This window comes from Gorilla gorilla, chromosome 12 (genome assembly GCF_029281585.2).
Source record: "Gorilla gorilla gorilla isolate KB3781 chromosome 12, NHGRI_mGorGor1-v2.1_pri, whole genome shotgun sequence".
In the NCBI taxonomy this organism is placed as follows: Eukaryota; Metazoa; Chordata; class Mammalia; order Primates; family Hominidae; genus Gorilla; species Gorilla gorilla.
The window spans coordinates 30328561-30351743 of NC_073236.2; the positions used below are offsets into that span (position 1 = coordinate 30328561).

The window sequence follows — 23183 nt, forward strand, 5'->3', positions numbered from 1 at the left end:
ATGAGGGATATCCTCTCCTCTGCTCATAGGTGGACTGATTCACTGAATCTTTTGGCTGTAACGAATGTCAGGAAACCAAAGTAACTGGGCTGGGCCTGGGGATGGGGTTGGGGCTGGGTGCAGGGAAGGTTGTGTCAGGGCTACGTGGGCGGTGGAGGCGTTGGGGTGGGGTGAATGTTGCAGAAACCTCTGTGCTCCTCTGGCAGGCATTTCAAAATGTGGCTTGGACTGAGGCACAGGCCCCGTCCAGGTTCCCAGGTCTTCTTTGAGTTCCCTTGGCACTCAGAGAAAGGCCACTTGTTCCCCCTTTCCACCGGGCACATGCCTAGACACAATTGTTGGTTTTGCCATCACCCCATATGCCTCCGGTGACGCACATTCACCTCATCTTCTGTGGGATACGCCAGTGCCACGCGTGATCGCATTGTCTCCACCTCAGCTTCACACCGTCCCTGTTTGCACCTGTCCTGGAAAGCTGTGTCCTCTTGCAGGAGCCCTAGGACTTTTAGAAGCGAGGCACGCCCTGCTCTTTCAATGGAGGAGGGAGGCAGAGGGCTCACGGATCAGTGAACTTTCAGCTGACACCACGCCTTGAGGGCCATGGGATCATTCTGTGCTGCAGCGAGGACCTGCCTGCCTCACCAGATGTACTGAGCCCATCGTTTCTCACCCGGAGGAGTCCAAACTAGGATCTGAAGAGGAGTCCTGAGAACCCAGCAGGCGCCCTGAAGATCCCCCTCCATCGGTGGAAGTCAGCTCAAGGAGGTCCTGAAGACTGGACTTCTGAGGGTTTGGCCCTGGGACAGGATACTCAAGGACTCCTCTCCCACCCCGCCCCAAACTGGACCTCAGCCCCCACGCCACAGCCCCCACGCCACAGCCCCCACTTTCTCCCCAGAGCTGAGGGACAGACAGAGAATTGCGACTAGAAATTCGATCGATTGGTACGAGGGACCACGTGGCCAGAGGCTGGTCAATGACCAGGCCGCCCGGAATGAGCTAATAAAGGAAGCAATTTGTAACTTTCAGTAGCTCTCTAGGCCTGGGTACCAGAGGGAGGGAGGCAGGCAGAGGAGGGGAGATGGGCACCCCCAGTCTTTCCATCCTCCTCATTCGTCTAGGGGCACCCGAATCCCCTATTCCTTATTTCCCCTATCACTCAGACACCAGCAGATTCCTTTGCCCACTCCTGTTGGCTGCCGCGGCTCCAAAGCGAGGTAAGCTGGTCCTCTACCCCTCAAACTCTTCACAACCCTCACCCCATTTACTAGCACCTGCAAACCACAGCCTCCCTTCCTGTCCCATTAGTGAATTTAAATCGGATTTTGTTTTTCCTCTTGGTTGAAAGAAAAAAATCTTTTTGTATTCTTTTGTGTAACCTATCTCAGATTTGGAGAAAATTTTAATTCAAATTAATACACTTACATTGGGGGGGTGAGTGGTACTTTCCTCCTTTTCAATAAATTTCTATACTTGCTACTTTACGGAGAGTTACTTTTCTTTGGGGATGAGCTACACCTTATGTTTTCACATGTGTTACTTCTTTAATGATAAGTTCAACTCCTTTCTCCATTCCATCCTCCAATTTTGCTATTTATAAATATCACCTAATGGATTTAGAGTTTATTCATTTTTCTCCCCCCTCACTAGTTTTTCAGCTGTTACAGAATCACCACAATTTATTTTTCTCTGTATGTGGATGAGGTTTTGTGTTGATTCCTCTTTTTGTTTTGTAAATGAATTTATTGTTTGGGAAACTCTTGGGGGCGTGTGTGTAAAAAAGGTCTTTTGATTAATTCCAACCTCTCCTCTTCTGAAGAACAATTTGCCTGAAATGTTTTGTGTATTTTCCTCATTTTTATTATGTTTAAATTTGAGGCATTTTACCTTCTTTAAAACCTGACCTCTTTTTAAAATTTAACTTTTGTATGTTAAACCATTTTTAAGGTTTTTATTTTATAAACTGCAATGGTTAGTAGATTTACTTGCCTTTCCCTGACCTCCTTCATGCTCCTGCCTCCTCCATCTCAAAACTCCCATCTTCAGCTTCCACAATTCTCAACTTCCAACGGACTCATCCTCCCCTCTCCTCCCAGCCAAGGAGGGATGCGTGGGAAGTAGACAGTGTCCTTCTTGGGTCAGAACTTATGCTCTGGTTCTAGTTCAGGACACCTCCAGTCTGACCTCCAAGCTGGCAAAACGAGTGAGAGCAGAATTTCTGTTCAACTTTTTCATTTGGGACTAAGTTCTTTCCACTTGGCTGTATTCTGGAGAACTCTGATACATGAAATTGAATTTTGAATTCTCATCTTTTCCCTAAATTCTAAGAAAAGTGCAGGCAGATTGTTTTTCTTCCTTAAATGTAAGCTTTTAGCTTAGGAGTCAGCCCTTTTGGTCTTTTACCTCCTGGGGGAGACTTCTCAGAGAGACACACAGTGTTGATTCTTCCTTTTAGTTTTGGGTAAGGTAGAAAGGGCAGGGATTGGGGAAGCCCATATTGATCTCTGGCTCTAGCTCTGAACAAAGAAGGGTAGAGAGCTGGCCTGGGGACTTGTCCCTTTGGTCAGTAAGGTTTGGCTTAGGAGAGGGTTTGAAGTAAATCCCAGCTCTGAGGAAATTCTTCTTTTTAGCATTACTGTGAAAATAAACTATTAAAATCGTGTGACATGGCTTCAAACTATTCAGATTCCTTGAAGTAACAAAAATAAACTTACAAGAGTAATTTGTGTTTCCCAAAGATCTGCCTCCAGTGACCGTCTATTTCTCTCAGGGATACAGAACCCAACTGGGCAGAAGTAAAACTGTCGACCCTCCCCTTTCAGTTCCCCAGTCACATTGACATTCTGGGCACATTTGGCCCAGCCCCCGTCCCTGCGTCTCCCAAGTATGAATCTAAATTACTATTAATAAGGGGCCGCTCCAAGTTAACTTGCATTAAAAGAATTCATTTCAATTTGTTAATATTAAATGAATGCTCTGCACTTTAGCTCCCTTCTGCACCCTGGATTCCCAGATAAGTGATGGGAAGAGGGGGCAGGGAAGTAGAATGAGGATTTTATTTCTGGCTTTCCAGCTTAGTCACTCTGGAGCCTCCCCTGAGGGTGTGCGATTAGATGGCACATGTTGCCAAATGTGCGATTGGCAAAACCCTGTCTCTACCAAATTGTACAATTTTACTTTAATAAACCCTATGGAATCAGACCTTACATAACTCATGTTCAAATGGTTTAATCCAAAGATCACGGTGTAGATAACAAAAATGGTTTCTTGGGTTTTGTTTTGTCTTGTTTTAATGCATTGACAGCATGTGATCTCAGGAAACCCACTAGAGATGGAATGAGTGCTAGGTTTTTGGAAGGTGGAAAAGATGAAAGAATGAGAATGTCTGGTTCTGTGTAGGAATACTCAATCTATCCAGCTCCGAGGTGCTTCTTTTTCTTTCTTTCCTTTATCATCAAAAGTCTGTGATTTATTACAGCTCTTCTACTTTCTAGAAGCTGCTGGATAAACAGCCTGACCAAAGAGGTGAGAGTGGGTGCTCTGCTCCAGAAATGCTTCCAAGAAGGATGCAACAGAGTGTTCAGGGAAGGTAAATTATCTCAGAATGTCAGTGAGTTAGTTGGTTTGGACTTCTGTAACACAATCCTTATAAACAACTTAGACACAACGAAAACAAATCTTTCTCACGGTTCTAAAGGCTGGGAAGTCCAAGATCAAGGCACAATCCAACTAAGCATCAAGTGAGGGCCTATTTCCTGGTTCATAGATGCCCTCACATGGTGGAAGGGGCTGGGGAGCTTTCTGGAGCCTCTTTTCTAGAAACACTAATCCCATTCATGAAGGCTGTGGCCCCAGGACATAACTGCCTCCCAATGACCTCACCTTTTAGTACTATCTTCTTGGGGGTTAGGATTTCAACACACACATTTTGGGGAGATACAAACATTCAGACCACTGCAGTCAATGACCTGTCAAGTTTGGAATGATCTTTCTAAGCACGGGGAGTGTAAGAAAGCATTTTCAGGACGGGATGGGAGTGAGAAGGCACAGTGCTGTTTTATTTAACTCCTTGGTATTCTGTATGATTTTTTTTTTAATTCCATGGCATTCTGATGTGGTTCACTTCAATAGAAGAGGCTTGCCCTAACTCCTGTTTGATTTGTCTTTGTGATTGATTTTATGGGAGTTGACTTGGAGATTCAGTTTTGCAGTTTCTGAACTTTTTGGCTTAAAAAATCAGAATGCATGCCATCGGCATTCTGAGTTTTCTGTCATAATTCAAGGGCCACCAAATGTTTGCAGGCAAAGTCCTAATGTAGTAGAAATTACAACAGCAAAGCCTGAGAACAAAAATATTTTAGGCCTTGCTCCAGTTATCATAGTAATATTTGACTCATTACCAAACAAAACATTGAAAACTTAAGTACTAGTCTTTCTTCTGCAGCTAACTGATTATAGAAATGTAAGCTTGAGATTTACTTCTTCTCCGACCTCAGTTTCCTTTCATATGAAACAGGTTCTTCTTCAAAATTCTATGATCCTTTGTGTTTGTCATAATGATACTTTGCACATTTTCTAAAATAGTAGTTAAGGACAGATTTGCCAACATCAAAAGCAACAGTAACAAAATGAGTCGTCTCTTTAATTTAAACTTCACCTACTCACAAGTAAGAAAGACACACAAAAACCACACAATAATATCAATATACAATACTTTGCATAATTACATAAATGATCTCATATCCTTAGGCTGTTTTTTCCATTATCAACGGGGTGATGTTTTACTTCCAATAACTTTTAAAAAAGTTTCTTGTCCACACCATTAAACACCGCAACCTAATCTCACATTTAAAGCATTAATGACTGTCACCACAGCTCTCTGCACTGGGTAGATTTGGGATGACAGCTGTCACTGCAGCAGGATACATTTTTTATAATAGTTTTATGATTCACCCTTTGAGATGAAGATTTGGACACCTGATACCAGCCTATGATTTTCTCCCTGTAATTTTCAGAATGGGTAAAACCAAATAACAGCCTCCCAGTCTCATAGGTCTTATGCCAAGTGTTTCAGAAATGACATCGGTGGGAATTGAAAACCATACTCATTTTTTTCATAGCATATGCTGAGCACTTTCATTTGCTAGTATTAGTTGATTGGGGGGGTGGGGTGGAGGCTGGCTTTCCATCAAAGTCATAGCAAAGCTATAGTTTTTCTCCCCATTTCACCTTCACATTATTATGGAGGTGTTTACCAATCTTGTGTCAGTTCAGTCTCAGCAATTTTCATGACAAATATATGGCCAAAAAAAAATCTATTCATCAGTATCCTGAGGATGCTCCTTTAAAGACCAGAATATGCTAACAAAATTTGGCTTGTCCCTATGGACAAGTTAAATGCAAGTAAGAAGGGATATAAGTAAGGTGAATTTTTTTAAATTGGCTTAATATTGACAATTTATAAGCTGATTTCCTGGATTTAGAACAGCAAAGAGGAAGAGTTAGTTCCTCCCTTGACTTTTGGTATAGATGTAAACTTTGTTTTTGATCAAAGCTCATTAAATTTGGGTTCTGGAGCCTGGGCAACATGACAAAACCCAGTTTCCCTACAAAAAACACACGCATACACACACACACACACACACACACACACACACACACACACACTCACACACAAATTAGTCAGGTGTGGTGGTACCTGCCTGTAGTTCCAGCTACTGGGGGTGCTGAGGCGGGAAGATTGCTTGAGCCCATAAGTCGGAGGTTGTTTTGAGCTGAGATCGTGCCCCTGTACTCCAACCTGGAGACAGAGTGAGACCCCGTCTCAAAAATAAATAAATAAATAAATAAAAATAAATTAGGGTTCTGAGAAATCTGTTTGTGCTCAATCCAGGTTCAAAGTTCCTTCTCTCTCCCAATGTGGCCCCTCATTCAAGACACAGGCTTCTCCTTCTCCTTTTAGACCAGTTCCCTGAAAACATCAGACTAATGACTAGTCCATCCTGGATGGTTGCATGAATGAGGAAATTTGCAAAAACAGGTACTATCATTCTTGCCCTGGCAGTAAAATCAAAAGGGGAATATTCAGTATTTTGCAGGGGGCTGAGATTATGATCTTCATACAAACAGGGTAATGCAAAAGAAAACAGGCTGCTGCTTTGTAAAGCAAGAGCTGTTTTATGTGAATGTTTAAAACCGCAGCCTGAATGATGTGTGTCAAGAAGTCGAGGGCAAAGAATGGATACAACGGTCAGTCACTACCAACATTTCCATAGCCTCACATGCAGTTAAATAAACTTCAGCTGGATGGAAGAGACACATTAACCTTCTCTGAGCAAAATAAAAATGAAGAATGACACTATGCTCATGTGTTCCTCAGGGGCTAACTCAGCCTCTCAAAGGCAAAATCCTCAGCCTCTTGCCACTCACGTGACATTCTGGGATTACATTTCCTGACCACAAAGTAGAGTTTGAAATAATTCCAATGAAAGAAAGGCATACGGGTGGGTGGTGTGGTGGTAGAAAATGTAGGCATTGGGGCGTCAGTGGCAGCCTGACTTCCTGGTATTTGGGAAGAGCGTGTGAGTATTTGTGAGATGCATTTTGAAAACTTAAGAATAAGTGGGAAATTAATGGTACAACATTGAGGAAGAATAGAAAGAGCAAAATTACTGATATTTAGTAGTAATAACAATAGATGTTAGGATGTTCTGTGTGCAAGATCATGCAAATTAAAGGAAAGGGGATCTGAAATAGCAGGATCCTCCAAACTACCACTTTGTGGTTTAGTGTTCCTCACTGAGAAAGATTAAGGAGCAGTAGCTAAAATGACCCCGAATTAGAATGGATCCTTAAAAAAAAGTTAAAATATGGATTGTAATTGATAACATTATTTACACAAATACAATTAGAGATAGTGTAAAGTAATATTGATTTCTCCTTGAAAAAACCTAAGGGATTTGTGAAACTTAGAAATAATATAATTATCAATTTGTGATGTAAATTCATAAAGCATTGTAGCATTCTTTGTGTAGGGCTTCACACAAAGCATGCTAAGTTTCAACTGGACTGTTACCAGTTTAGAAGGTTACCAAATTCTACTCTCTATGAAGGCAATGGAATATGGTAGAGGAATAGGGGCTCTGAAACCGAAGTACCTGAGGTTCACATTCCATCTACTCTAGCTGTGGGACCTTGGGGATGTGATTTAAACTAACCTAAACTTCAGTCACATATTCTTCAAAAGTAGAAATAAGAATGCAGGCATCACAAAGATGTTAGAAGGATTAAATTTCATAACATTTACAACTGGTGAATAGTCCCATCTCTGCTTGGAGAAGTGTCAAGGTTAAGAGAGTTGACTTTTCTCCAATCAGTGTTTGTAACATTGCTCTTAGATCTCTGCTGTTAGTATCTTAATGAAATTTCGGGTGGGTCTGTCAACTTTCAGATTACTTTGAGTCTCAAATCATTTTTGACTTAAAACATTAGTCTAAAAGGAAAGACTAAGTTCTCATTTCCCATTTGGAGTTCTGGCAGGATGTCTAGTGAGTTTGTGTGCCCCTATGCCTAATATGGAGAGGAGAGACGAGAACTGGAGAGCTGGGATGCTGGAATAGCCTGCACTCCACAGATCGACAAAGCAAGACATTTTCATGGACCCTACAGCTCACAGGGCTTAATTTTGTTTCTCAACCAAAATGCCAAGATCAAGCTGAGCTGAAATACTGACTGTTTGGAGAATGGTATGATCTCCCTCTGGAAGACCTCTCCTTCCCTATATTCCCTCTCCAAGGACAAGTTATTTCTATGTGTTGGGAAGGGATGAAAAAAGAGAGAAAAGAACAAGTCTCTGTAATTAGTTGACTTTTTTTGGTGGTGGTCTCTGATTCCCACTGATAGACTATTGATGTCCTCTGTGCCAGACATTTAAGGAGGGTTCATGTGTAAATTCTTCAGAGGAGCTATTGCACTTCAAGGTGCCTGACGTGGGAGATGAAACTCTGTTGGACATCTCCTACCCCTTCCCTCTTCCTACTACTGGCCCCATGTCCCAAAGCCTCTTAGGTGGGGTACTAAAATGATGGCTCATGCCTAGCATTTGGCAGAGGCACCTGACAGCAATAACTTAAGCATACCTTGAGAATGATCCTGTATGGCAGACACACCTGAATATGTGTTCTGAATTCCAAGCTAAAGAATATGGAAATGGCCAACCCAGAGATCTATTCCTTATCTATGAGGAACATCAAAACCTTCTGCCTGTCTTGTGGAACATGGGCCATACAGGGGATTGAGGTCCTTTGCTTCTGGTTAAATGAACGTTTTCAGTTGCAAGATTTAGGGAGAGGGTTGTAAGTGAAAATGCTATATAAACTGCATTCTTTTTGCAAGAGTTTACAGTTCTCCTGTCCAGCCCACTGTCACTGGACCATCCCTGTATGTAAGGTTCCTGCTTAAAAAATCCTTTGTCTCCTTTGCTGGCCCTGGGTCTCTTCTGCCTCTTGAACCTGGTGCCATTCCTCCTGAAGTTAATAGGGGTCTGGCATGGCACCTATCTACCTTCAATGTTGGGTCAACCCCACGAGCTACAGTGTCCATAAAATAACTCCAAATGGGAAACAAGAAGTTAATCTCTTTTTCTTGCAGGTATTTCTTTTTGTAAATTTTTTTTTTTTTTTTTGGTGGATATGGGGCTCCTATGTTGCCCAGGCAAATCTTGAACTCCTGGCCTCAAGTGATCCACCTCAGCCTCCCAAAGTGTTAGGATTACAGGCATGAGCCAGATATCTCAACTCTTGATAAGAAAATATCTTGGAACATTCCCTCATGTGGCTGGAGCGGGGTAGGCGGGAGTTCACCTACCATAAAAAACCGGCTCCCACAAGTCCATAACTCCACTGGGTCAGCAAAGGTCGCTGGTGGCTACCATGCTGGCAGCAAGAATGATTCTTTTACTTCCTAGTAAGTCTCAGGAAAGTACTGTTACGTTGTAAATGACTTGCTTTCTTAGAGTGTCCATCTCTCTGCTTACAGTATCCATCTATTCTTTCATGTTTTCCACTTTTTCCATTTGAACCCATAGCAAATTAATCATTCAAAATTCCTGGTCTGATACTTCCAAAAATCTCTGCCATATCTGAGTCTGGTTCTTGTGCTTGTTTTGTCTCTTCAGACTGTGTTGTCTGCTTTTTACCATGACTTGTAATGTTTTTGTTAAAAGCCAACAGGATGTATTAGGTATAAGGAACTGGGGTCAAACAGGTCTTTAGTGTGAGGTTTCATGTTTGTCTGACTAGGATTTAGTCTCTGTTGGCTGTTTGCTATTCCTGTAATGTCAGAGACTAAAATTTTTCCTAATGTCCTTATTTTGGTCTTTGGGTTTATTAGAGACTCCATCTGAAATAGACTCTGAGCTGTACAGTTCTTTTAATGAAACTCCTTGGCATTATACAGGAGCCTGTAGAAGGGTCAGAAGGTGGGAAGAGAGGGGAAGTGTTTTATAATCCTTTATTGGTTCTCAGTCTTTTACTTATCCTGAGTTGGATATGCCCCTTCCTCCATGTCGAAGTCTAGAAGGAGCTGGAGTTGGGCAGTTCCCTTCTTCAAATCATGGGTTAGAGTGGCCTAGAGTCAGGTATTTGGTATCGAGTACCAACATTGGGTAACTGCATGTTGGTTAAACTCCGGTGAAATAGATTTTCTCGAGGGAAGGCCTTTTTTAAGGAGAAGAGAACACTCTAGGTATATGTCAACTGGTTACCTTTCCCCTCTCCCTGTCAGTGGGGATCTTTTTCTATTCTTCACAGTAAAAACCTGGGTGGACTTCTTGAGGTGAAACTCATCCAGTTTTGGGGTCTTTGCTGAGCGTGTGACACCCCCCTCCACCCCCCAGCATTTTTACCTCTCAAGCTAGTCTGCACAGCATTCCCAACAGTTAGTCAAATCCTCTACAAGTGTTCCTACCAGTTTCTGGCCCTGGCATTGATTTCTCTGCCAGTAAGCTATGATCCCCCTGTCTCTTCAACATTCAAGGTGGCAATTTGTCCTATGACTTCAGTTCGCCAGTGGATCTAAGGGGAGTCGCTTTTTATTTTGTTAGCCTTTTTGTCATACTGTAAGGATGGAAATAACAACATCCAAACTCTTTAATTATTGGTTCAGAAACCAAAAATCAAGTGCAGGCTCCTAGCTCTGTAACCTAGTGCCAGTGTATCTTTATACATTCATATAAAATGTCTAGTATTTGGCATGGGGCACAATAAGAACATCACTTTGATAAAAGTTTGCTCCTTTTTATAAATCCTTTAATCCTGAAGTTGAAAACATAGCAGGAATCATGGAAACAGTTTGAATGTGAAGAACAGTAAGAAATACAAATGTACCAGGAATCAAAACTGTGCTAAAAACAAAACAATACAACACAAAACAAAAACTACTTGTATAACCATTCTGAAAACATATGACTTCTGAGTTTTACTGAATAATAACTAAACATTTAGCTTCATGGAACAAAAGTAAAGAGCTGACAGAAATGAACAAAAATACGTAGATATCACTGAGATGGTTGTATTTTATGGCAACCCTTTTGGATAACAGGACATATGCAGAGCCCTCGTCCATCACCATTGCTCCACGTATATACTCAGACATACTCAGGAGTCTGTCCAAGTCAAAGTGTAGCCTTAAGGAGAAAGAAGTAGAGAGGCTCAAGTGTACCACCTATGTCTACTGTTAAAGAACAAAAGAGACCTCTCTCTCAGAGTTTGTGGCTGGAGGGTTAGAATTTCAAAAGAAATTCTAACTGTGATGTATCTAATCTGTGTCCTCCCACATGAAAACCTTGATCCAACTACTTGTGTTGTGAGAAGGAAGTTTATGTGAAATGTGATGTTGTTGGCCACCACTAAGGGTGACTCATTGTTTAACCTTCCAGGGAGTTTTGAAAAATGTGTCTTAGAATCAGCTTATGGCAGATGAGAGGTGAAGAATTTATCCATTGGCCCTTGTCTTCCGTCAGTCAAGGGTGGCCCAAGGAGCACCAACCTCCTGGCTCTCCCCAGCTCTGCATTCTGCAAGCCTGAGCACTTCATGGTCCCCCTTCCCTGAGGCATCAGGGAGGTAGGGCAGGGAACAGAGTGATTTGGGGATGAAGCTCCATCAAACCATACTTGTGTGAAGCTGGTCCTGGCAATGTGTGGGGGCTGAGATTTGACAGTGCAATACAAGATAGTGTGACGCTTAATGGTAGTATGTAACTCCAGTTTGCAAGAATCAATTCCATTTCCTGGGGACCCAGCAATGTTTAGGAAATCTTGAAAATACAGTGGAGCTAGAAGCAGCTAGCTATCTTCCTTCTATTTTCTTGTGAACACAAAGTTGTTTGTTTCTAAATAATAATAAGACTATTTCATAATCATCTCAAACACCTGGATCAACCTTCCCTGATGCCATTTTATTGACTCCCTATGATGAAGCTGTGAAATTGTATTTGAACATGGAACAGACTGGAATAATGTTTTATTTTTTCCTTACTTCTTTTGATTTGTAAAACATTGCTCTTTTTCTATCATTCTGGATCATGCTTCATGGTATAATTATTGACCCTACGGGTTTGTCTTCATTTATATAGCACCATGTATAAAAAGCCTTTCTCAATTCAAGAGAAATTGAGAAATTGTGTCCATAAATTCCCTTTGTAATTTTGTTTCATCATTTCCTTTAAATATTCAATCAAGCCATCAAATGTGTTAGACTAAATCTTGTACATGTGTGTGTCTCACGGTGACTCACTTGAATTAACTTGTGAGTTTCTAGATGTCTTGTCATTTTGTTCCTGATTACTCGAATCCCTCTCCAACTCCAGAGGTTTGTGGTCTTTTGCTGCCATAGATAGAAATGGTGGGCTGCCAGCAGCTTCAGATCTTTCCTTGCATATGACTTTATAAGAAGTTTTTTTTCAAGGAATGAATTTTTCAAAGAACACAGTAGCATTTCATGACCTGAATTCTCTGCCATACACAGTAATAGAACTCGATATGAGTCTATTGAAAAGTTAGTTACTCCTTTTCCCAACTAATTATATGAACTATTAGGTAAATATGAACTCCAAAGAAATCCCCAAATTTATAATATTCGTTGTTATAAGTAAATGTTTTCTTCCCTATAATCTTGCTATCATGAGCTAATGAATGTTTAACTTTTTAAAAATTTCAAGCTATTAGTCAAAATGTAAAAGTCTAACAATGTGTATTAAATACATGCTATGTGGGTGTGAAGAAATTCTGAGAAACTTTCCTGTAACTAAGTCTTTTAGAATCTAAAGAAATGTTTTGGTTCTTAGAAAAAAACCTTTATGAAGCAACCCACCCAAGGCCTTAAGTTCCTCCAGGCAGGAGGCCACGCCACATCTCTCTTATTGTGACAGTAAAATGTGATTAAAGCAATCCAAAGAAGCTATGGCCTGCAGACTCAAGAGTCTAACATTTTTATCAGGTGCAGCAAAAGATGCATTTTCCAGTCAATAATCCAATAATGTCCTTGCCCTTGAGTCTTGACACACCCATCATCTTGGTATGAATATGGGGGCTGTAGATGGACAGAGGGGACTGAAGATTGCTTTCCATGAGCTTTCCTTAAGGACTAACATATGATGCTGAACAGAATAAAGACCTACAATTCAATTTTATTTACTTTAAAATCATGCCTATATATTGAAACGCTAATACTCTATCACACCTATATAACCATGCAGATAACAAGGGCTCTGTATGTTCACATTATAAACTCATCATATATTTGCAGACACTGTAACAGATGGCTTTTAGCTCCTGACTGAAGATAATACATAGCTGCCATGCATGTTCAGTGTATTAGACCATTCTTTTAAGAAAACTTGTGGGTACATAGTGCATATCTTCATGGCTTACATGAGATGCTTTGATACAGGCATGCAATGTGAAATATGTATTAGACCATTCTTGCATTGCTATAAAGGAATACCTGAGAATGGGCAATTTATAAGAAAAGATATTTAATGGCTCATAGTTCTGCAGGCTGTACAGGAAACATGGCAACAGCATCTGCTTCTGTTGATAGAAACTCTAATAGTGTCTTTTGTTATTTTCTCACTGAAATGCTTTGGATAGCTTATTTTGGGAACAAATTTTATCCAAAAAATAATTGCATCTGCTTCTGAAGAGGCCTCAGGAAGCTTTTATTCATGGTGGAAGGTGAAGCAGGAGCAGGCATGTCACATGGTGAAAGCAGGAGCAAGAGAGAGAGAAAGAGAGAGTGGGGGTGAGGGGCACACACGTTTAAACCACCAGATCTCATGTGAACTCAGAGCAAGAGCTCACTTATCACCAAGGGGATGGCCCAAGCCATTCATGAAGGATTTGCCCCTATGATCCAAACACCTCCCACCAGACCCCCCCTCCACCAATGGGGATTACCATTCAACATGAGATTAACTATATCACTTAATTTCTGCCTAGACAGGGCCATTCATTTTTTCTGTAATTTGTTAAACATAGTTTTTTAAAATGTTAAGCTGGGAACTATGGTGGGTGCAGAGATGACCTAGGCACACAGTCTGTCATCAATTAACTTCTAGTCTAATTGAATAATGCAAAAATATACTTAAATTTTAAGATACAAGTATGGGAGAAGGTCAGAGGGGAATATGACTGATGGATGGAGAAGTTAGCCAATAGGCAGGCTTTCCTCCCAGAGAGAGTACAAAGGATGAACCTCCAGGCTCCAGAGAGAATGAGAGGGGAAGGCACACGCAGGTGGCGGTAGTCAAGGGGTTGCATGGGGAGGAAGCCTTTCTGGTACAGTGGAGAGTGGGGGCATTTTGTCACTAGGGCATTGTTTCAGAAATGAGGTTTTCGTGGGGTCTGCCATTTAAAATTCACGTTACAGTATGTAAATGCTCAGTCAGGTACTGAGGCCGAAAACAAATCAGGCAAATAACTCTCTTGGAAGCCTCAAAGGATAATCTTTACAACCAATTATTTTTCGGATAAAATGTGTTCCCAAAATAAGCCATCCAGAGCATTTCAGTGAGAAAAGAACAAAAGACACTATTAAAGTTATTTAAACTGTTCAAATGTCACAATACGTTGTGGTCAAGAAGAGGAGCTTCTAGTCAGTTGAATTCATGTACGTTTTTATTTCCAAATAGAGATTTGATATCTCTGCATATGTATGTAAGTATATAGATATAGATATAGGTGTATTGGTATATGTTTTATATGTATGTATATATAGAGAGAAATTAATATGTGTATGTATTTGCACATATACACACATACGTGTGTGTGTATATATATAACCCAAGTACAGAAGGACGCATATGTGTATTATATATATATGTGTTTTGAGAAAAAATTCCCTGTCATGTACCATATATAAGTGTATAAATGTGTGTGTGTGTACCACATTACCTATTACCAAATCCACCCAAAGCCTACTGTCTTCTCTCTTTCCTGGCAGTGGTTTCCTGCTTATGATCAGCTATTACATTACTTGACCATCTTTCCTAAACTTACTTCGAGTCCCTGAACTTATGAAAATTTGGGGATATTAGTAATTTTCAAAGCCATTGACACAAGAATGTGATTGTAATATAAAATACTTCCATCCTATTTCCATAGATTTATCACTTTATTTAAATAAATAAGAATTTGTTCGTCATTTGGAAATGTTTCCTAGAAAGTCAGCTAAACACACGCACACACATTTATACACTTACATATAGGAGGGAATTTTTTTCTTAAAACAGGACACTTTCAACTCAAGCAGTTTAAACAGAATATAAACAAGATATACTGTAAATATTAGGATATAGAGAATTTAGTTATCTTTTTAGGCTTAGATTTATTCTATGATGTTTTCTCTGATACCCAAGTTTAACACTTACTAATGTCTTTTGAGTAAAAGGAAAAAAGAATGAGAAACTTATTTACTGTCATATATCCTAATTCCTTGATCACTCATTTCAGCCACCTCATCATTTCACCAAGCACTGGCTGAATCTGTCTCATGCCTCCACGCACTCACTCCCCTATTTTTTTGTGAAAAATAAATGAAAGGATGCATTTAATTCTTTAGATTCCACTATTTGGTCAATAAATTACCTGTCTCTGTCTTTCAACATTTACTGTCTCTTATGCTGACCTCTTTACCCTTAGTGCTTTGAAAAATGTTCTGATATTTATCTAAACTTTCCTGCAATCTTCCTTTCATTTTTCATCTTTGCTTTTCTTATATATTTTTTACACTTGAATTCATTCTATAATCTCCTCTGTTACATCTGGATGTAGTGTTTTATATTTCACATATTTCTCTCTCATACCTTGATTGCTTTCTGCACCTCCTGATTTATCCACATTGACTTTTGTTCACTCCGGCTGTACTTATTGGTATGTGACATTCCTAACCCTTGGGCATACATTAATTTGTCATTAAATATTTTCCATTTCCCCTTGCTGGCCTTTGTAGAATTCCATTACTTTATCCCCCTGGATTGTTCCCACCTCTTATCACACTTTTGCAAAGAATGTACTCTCCCCAAATCTAGCATTTTTATTATTCAGTATTTGGATCCAAACCAGGATCATTTTTATGGTTGGAGTGACTATTTTGCAGTGAGCTGTCTCTGTGGAGGGCACTAAACTTGGCATGGAGTGCCCTTTTTTTTTAGTGAATTCTCTTCAGACAGAAATTTAGATATGCCATTTAAACAAATTTAGTTTCACCTGCCAATAGAGGAAATGTGTTGAGCAGGTTCATCACCCTTATGTAATAGAACATGCTTTCAGTTTGACCTATGTGCATAAACAGCAGGCCTATTACCAAATCCACCCAAAGCCTGCTGCCTTCTCTCTTTCCTGGCAGTGGCTTCCTGCTCATCATTAGCTATTGCATTACTTGACCATCTTCCCTAAATTTACTTTGAGTCCCTGAACTTATGTACATTTGGGGACTATTAGTAATTTTCTTTATATATATATATATTTTTTTTATTATACTTTAGGTTCTAGGGTACATGGGCACAACGTGCAGGTTTGTTACATATGTATACATGTGCCATGTTGGTGTGCTGCACCCATTAACTCTTCATTTAACATTAGGTATATCTCTTAATGCTATCCCTCCCCCCTCCCCCGACCCGACAGCAGGTCCCAGTGTGTGATGTTCCCCTTCCTGTGTCCAAGTGTTCTCATTGTTCAACTCCCACCTATGAATGAGAACATGCGGTGTTTGTTTTTTTGTCCTTGCGATAGTTTGCTGAGAATGATGGTTTCTGGCTTCATCCATGTCCCTACAAAAGACATGAACTCATCATTTTTTATGTCTGCATAGTATTCCATGGTGTATATGTGCCACATTTTCTTAATCCAGTCTATCATTGTTGGACATTTGGGTTGGTTCCAAGTCTTTGCTATTGTGAATAGTGCCGCAATGAACAGATGTGTGCATGTGTCTTCATAGCAGCATGATTTATATTCCTTTGGGTATATACCCAGTAATGAGATGGCTGGGTCAAATGGTATTTCTAGTTCTAGTTCCCTGAGGAATCGCCACACTGTCTTCCACAATGGTTGAACTAGTTTACAGTTCCACCAACAGTATAAAAGTGTTCCTATTTCTCCACATCCTCTCCAGCACCTGTTGTTTCCTGACTTTTTAATGATTGCCATTCTAACTGGTGTGAGATGATATCTCATTGCGGTTTTGATTTGCATTTCTCTGATGGCCAGTGATGATGAGCATTTTTTCATGTGTCTTTTGGCTGCATAAATCTCTTCTTTTGAGAAGTGTCTGTTCATATCCTTTGCCCACTTTTTGAAGGGGTTGTTTGTTTTTTTTCTTGTAAATTTTTTTGAGCTCTTTGTAGATTCTGGGTATTAGCCCTTTGTCAGATGAGTAGATTAGTAATTTTCAAAGCCATGGACACAAGGATGTGATTATAATACAAAATACTTGCATCCTATTTCCATAGCTTTGTCACTTTATTTAAATAAATAAGAATTGGCTCATCATTTGGGAATGTTTCCTAGAAAGTCAACTTAACTATTTACTGGCATATCTTCTTTCTTCCCCCTTACTTCTTTCCACTGTTCCTGTTACAATAAACTTCCTTTTATTCTTCACAAAGAAAACTCATAAAATTCAGTTTTTGTCAAGGAGTCTTCCACAAAAAGTGCTGTTAACTTTTTTTTCAGTTTTAACTCCAGATGCAAACCCACTTTCTAACATGAGATAGCTCTATAGTTATGTGTGTGCAATCACACACACATCGTTTTTCTTTTTACTACGTTCATTGGCAATTGACAATGGTTGTTCACAGTTGATAACTTGAATATGTTTTAGATCGAAAAGTAAGAAAATCAGCTGACTGCTTAATGTTGTTGTTTTTTTTTTCTTTTTGGTGTCTGGAAAGTGTCTTTGTGACTGAGAAGGCCAGAGATGTAGTGAGAAAGAACAGTGCCATATTTGGAATCTGCTAGTCTGCTTCAAATCTGAGTTTGACAAGCAATGATGAGTCCACGGGCATTTATCCCTCCTCTCAGAGTCATATGTAGGTACACTTATCTGTAATGAGCATCTCCTATGAAGGCTAGAGATTGCATACTCAAGCCACTGGCCATGTGAGAATTGGCTAAGAAGTGATAAGTGCATATTGAGAATATTGACAAAATATTTATTATTAAGTATTGAAATATACATTATAATTGGTTGTGATAAAAACTATTTGTGTAGGTTGTGGAAGTATTTCACAAATCCTTCAAATAAATTATCTCATATGATTTAACAAAATTCCTGTGAGGTGAGCAGGAAAGTATTATAATTATGATTTTACATTATTGAAAGGCACCTGTGTCTAGATATGACCTTGGATTTAACATTTTAGAGTTTCAAATAAATCTGGGACTAGAGTGAATGAAGAGTATAATCATAACAGTGTAAAGTTGAGTTAATTGTAATGACTTTGAATATATTTACTTTGAAATGCTCAGTATTCACATTTAATGATTTCGAGTGTATGATCATATGGAGAAGTCTGTGGAGTACAACGTGCAGCACTTTGTTAATTTTCACATGATATGGAGAGAGCGTGGATACAGCCGCACCAGAGGGAATATGGCTTTTCTTCAGGCTATAGTCATGATCTTGCTCAAGACTAGGTCTCCTTGCCCCTGGGTCAGTGGTTTTCAAACTTCAACATGCATCAGATTCACCAGGAGGCTCATTAAAACACAAACTGCTAGGCCCACTCTGAGAGTTTCTGACTGAGTGGGTCTGAAGTCAGGCTGAGTATTTGCATTTTTCGTGAGTTCTCAGGTGGTGCTGATGTTGCTGCTCATGCTGGTCCTAGGACCATCTTTATAATCACTGGACTAGAATGTTCCCATCATTTCTTTTCATCAATAAAAAGGCAATTCTGTTAGAAAGATACTGAAGGTTGAAGACTAGTTATTATTTCTTAAACATTTTATTTTGAAATAATTATGGATTCATGGGAAGTTGCAAAGATTGCACAGAGAGTTCCTGTGTCTTCTTCACCCAGTTTGCCCTCACCATTAGAACTTAGATAATTATAGCACAACTATGAAAATCAAGAAGTTCACATTGCAGTAAAGCGTGTGTTTGCTTCTGTGTCATTTTAATCACATGTGTAGTCACCATCCTGATCAAGACAGGTAAATATTCCTTCATCTCAAAGATCTTTCTCCTGTTCCCTTTTTATAGTTGCACTGACCCCTTTCCACCTCCTCCACCATTCCAAACCAAAGGCAAACACTAATCTGTTTTTCAACTTTGTAGTTTTGTCATCTGAAAATGTTACATCTATGGAATTATCAGCAAAAGGGAGTTCAACTATTTGTTGGGTGTATCAGTAATTCACTCCTTTTCATTATTGAGTGGTATTGCCTGGTGTGGGTGTCCCAGTTAGTTTAATCATTGATCACCCATTAAGAGACATTTGGTTTTGCCCACTTTTCGGCTATTATGAACAAAGTTGTTATGAGCAATGATGTACAGGATTTTTGCGTAAATATATTTTCATTTCTCTGGGACAGATGCCCAAGGGTACAAAAACCAGATTGCATGGTAAACATATATTTACTTTTTAAAGCAACTTCCAGACTAATTTCCCAAGGGGTCACTGGAAATTTCCATCAGTAGTGCTGGAGAAATTTAGTTCCTCAGCATCTTGTCTAGCATTTGGTGTTGTCACTACTTTTATGTTAGCTATTCTGAGAGATGTGTAGTGATATCTAATTGTGGTCTTAATTTGCCTATCTCTTATAGCTAGTGATTTACACATCTTTTCATGTGCATATTTGCCATTCACAGCTCCATTTTCATGAAACATTTCTTCATGTCTTTTGCCCATTTTCTTACTGGCTGTTTCTTAGCCACTGAGTTTTGAGAGTTCTTTATATATTTTAGATATGAGTTCTCTGTCAGAAATGTGGTTTGCAAATATTTTCTCCAAGATTGTGGCTCTTCTATTATTTCTCTTAACAGGGTCTTCCAAAGAGAAAATGGTTTTAATTTTGATGAAGTTCTAATTTATCAATTGTTCTTTTGTGCTTTTGGTGGCATATCCAAGAACTCTTTACCAAAAATTAGAACCTGAAGATTTTACCTATTGTTTTTTCCTAAACATTTTTTGCTTTTGTTACTATTTTTAATTGGCATATACTAATTTTACATATTTATGGGGCACAGTGTGATATTTTCATACATGTATACAATGTATAATGATCACATCAGAGTAATTAACATATCCATCACCTCACACATTTCTCATTTCTTTGTGTTGGGACATTCAAAATATTCTTCTGTTTGAAAATATATAATAAATTATTGTTAATTATAGTCACCCTGTAGTACTATAGAACATTAGAGCTTACTCTTTCGATCTAGCTATAATTTTCCATCTATTAACCAACTTCACACTATCTCTTCCATCCCCTTATTTAGTTTCATGTTTTACATTTAAGTATATGATCCATATTGAGTTAGCTTTGGATAAAGTGTGAGTTTTAGATTTAAAATCTTGTTTCCTTTTTCTTTTTTGCTTGTGGGTATCTAATTGCTCTAGCACTATTTGTTGATAAACTATTTTTTTTGCATTGAATTGCTTTTGTATCTTAGACCAATACAATATGATCAATATGATTTATAATAGTACAATATTATTTTTTGACAATTTCTGGATTTTCTGTTCTGTTATGTTGATCTACCTGTAGATTGCCAATACAACACGATCTTGATGACTATGATTATATAGTAAGTCTTGACAACAAGTACAATAATGCCTTTATTTTATATTTATTATTTAAAGTTGCTTTAGCTATTCTAATTATTTTGTATTTCCATGAGAGTTTAGATCTTTTCTATATCTATAAAAATATCTTCCTGGGATTTTGATCAGAATTGCATAAGCCTGTGCATCAATTTGAGAAGAATTGACAACTTCACCATGCTGTCTTCCAATCCATGAATACATTAAGTTTTTCCATTTATTTACTTCTCTTTGATCCCTTTAATTAGTGTTTTTTCACTTTTTAACATTCACCTCCTATACATTAGATTTACACCTGCATATTTCAATTTTTTGATTGATTGTAAATGGTATTGTAATTTTAATTTTTTTCCATGTTTTCACTGCTAGTATAAAAATGAGATTGATTCAGTGTCTTGATCTTTTATCCTGCAACTATGCTGAATTCAATTATTAGTTCTAGGGTTTTTTTACTCCTTTAGATTTTCTATGGAAACCTTCATGTCATCTGTAAATAGAGATAGTTTTATTTCTTCTTTTCTCATCTATATGCCATTTTTTCTTTTGCCTTATCATGCCAGCTAAAATTTCCAGCACTATATTGAGTAAGTTGGTAAGAAAGAACATCCTAACTTTGTTCCTGATATTAGAGAGAAAGTGTTTAATTTTTTACCATTAGGTATGTGGTTAGCTATAATATTTTGGTATATTTTTTCAATCAAGTTGAGAAAGTCCCCTTTAGTTCTAGTTTTCTGAGTTTATTTTTAACATGACCAGATATTGAATTTCGTCAAATGCTTTCTTTTGCATCAAATATTATTATTTAACTTCTTTAGCTTGTTAATATGGATTAATTAACTTTTGACTGTTGTTCCAGCCTTGTATCTGTGGAAGAAATCTCTCTCAATCATATTGTATAATTATTTTTATATATTGCTGAGTTCTATATGCTAATATGTTGTTGAGAATTTCTGCCCCTATATTTATGAGGGTTTTGTAATTTTCTTTTGTGGTATTGTCTGTATGATTCTTATATAAGAGTATTACTGGCTTCACATAACGTATTAGAAAGTGTCTCTTCTTATTCCATTTACTGGAAGAGATTGTGTAGAATTGATGCTGATTCTTACTTAAATGTTTCACAGAATTCTCCAATGAAAACATTTTGATCTGAAGATTTCGCCAGGTGGGGGAAGGTGGGGAATTTAATTATGAATTAAAATTTCAAGCAGTTATAAAGCTATTAAAGTTGTATATTTTTTATTGGGTGAGTTTGCATCATTTTTGATTTTCAGGAAATTGATCAATTTCATCTAAGCTGTCAAATTTATGTTTGTAGAGTTATTTCTAATATTTCCTATTATCCTTTGGAAATCTGCAGAGTCTGTAATAATATCCCATATTTCATTCCTAATATTAGTAATTTGTGGCTTCTCTCTTTTTTTTCTTTGTCAGGCTAGCTAAAGGTTAGTCAGCTTTGTTGATTTTTGTTAAAATAAGACATTTTTTCATTGTCTTTTCTCTTTTTTTGTTTTCAATTTCATTTATTTCTGTTGTTATATCTTTTCTTCTGCTAGGTTTATGTTTTTCAGTTCTATTTTCTTGAAGTGGGAGCTTAGATTACCAATATAAGACTTTTTCTCTTTTTTTTTTTTTGGAGACAGTCTCGCTCTGTTGCCTAGGCTGGAGTGCAGTGGTGCCATATCAGTTCACCGTAAGCTCTTCCTCCTGGGTTCAAGCCATTCTCTTGCCTCATCCTCCCGAGTAGCTGGAACTGCAGGCATGTGCCACCATGCCTGGCTAAATTTTGCATTTTTGGTAGACAATTTGGTAGACAATTTGGTAAATTGTACAATTTGGTAGAGACAGGGTTTTGCCATGTTGGATTTTTAGATCTATGAACAAATTTGAGTTCATGTTTATATGTAGCATGAAGTAGAGATTGAGTTTCTTTTTATTGTTTGCATGGAAATCCAAATATTTGTTGCAAAGGCTGCTTTTCTCTATTGAATTTAAAATATATTTATTTGTTATTTATGGAATCATTTTATAACTTTTTCATGACTACATTTTTGGAAAATAAGTGAAATACGTTGAGAAATTTTTTTAAGTAATAGTCTTTTTGTTGATATTCTTTATTTTAGATATCATTGATTTAAAATATGTTGGTGTCTTGTGACTCTTAAACATCTTTTTCAGGCATAATTGACATATAAATTTCATATATGTAGGTAGTGTGATTTGATAAGTTTTGACATATGCATATGTCAATGAAACTACCAACACGTTCAAAATGACGAACATATCAATCACCCTTTTGTAATCCCTCCCTCCTCAACCTCCCCACCCTATCTCCAGTTAATCACTTATCTACTTTCTGTCATATAGATAATTTTACATTTTCTAAATTTTATGCAAATGGGATGGCAGCATATGTACTCTCTTTTGTCTGGGTTCATTCATTCAAAATAATGAGTTTGAGATTCATTCATATTGGTAAGTACATAAAAAATTCATTTCTTTTTCTGCCAATTAGTGTTTCATTGTATAGAGATACTACAACTTATCAAGCCATTAACCTATTGATACACATGCAGGTCATTTCTATTTTTTGGCAATTACAAATACCGTTGCTACAAACATTTAAGTACAAGTCTGTGTAGACATATCTTTTATTTATCTTGGAAAATTACTTCGAAATAATTAGCTAGGAATAATAGCTGAATCATATTAATATAATAGATGTCTACCTAACATTTCAAGAAATTGCCAGACTATTTTGTGAGGTAGTTACATAACTTTACATTCCCACCAGGAATGTATGAGAGTTTTGGTTTCTTCATATTCTTGGCAACACTTAATACAATCAATATTT

At 38.2% G+C, this 23183-nt stretch overlaps 1 long non-coding RNA gene across 2 annotated transcripts in view; it reads left to right on the forward strand.

Moving 5' to 3' along the window:
• The first annotated feature begins 1045 nt into the window (after positions 1-1045).
• The window catches only part of LOC129531738 (uncharacterized), a 51927-nt gene continuing 29789 nt past the window's right edge, over positions 1046-23183 (forward strand). The window contains exons 1-2 of one of the 2 annotated variants that reach the window (XR_008677123.2): positions 1046-1217; positions 3495-3589. This is a non-coding gene — a long non-coding RNA (uncharacterized lncRNA). Of the gene's footprint in view, positions 1218-3494; positions 3590-17452; positions 17591-23183 lie in introns of both variants that reach the window. The other variant, XR_008677122.2, reaches the window with a different exon arrangement.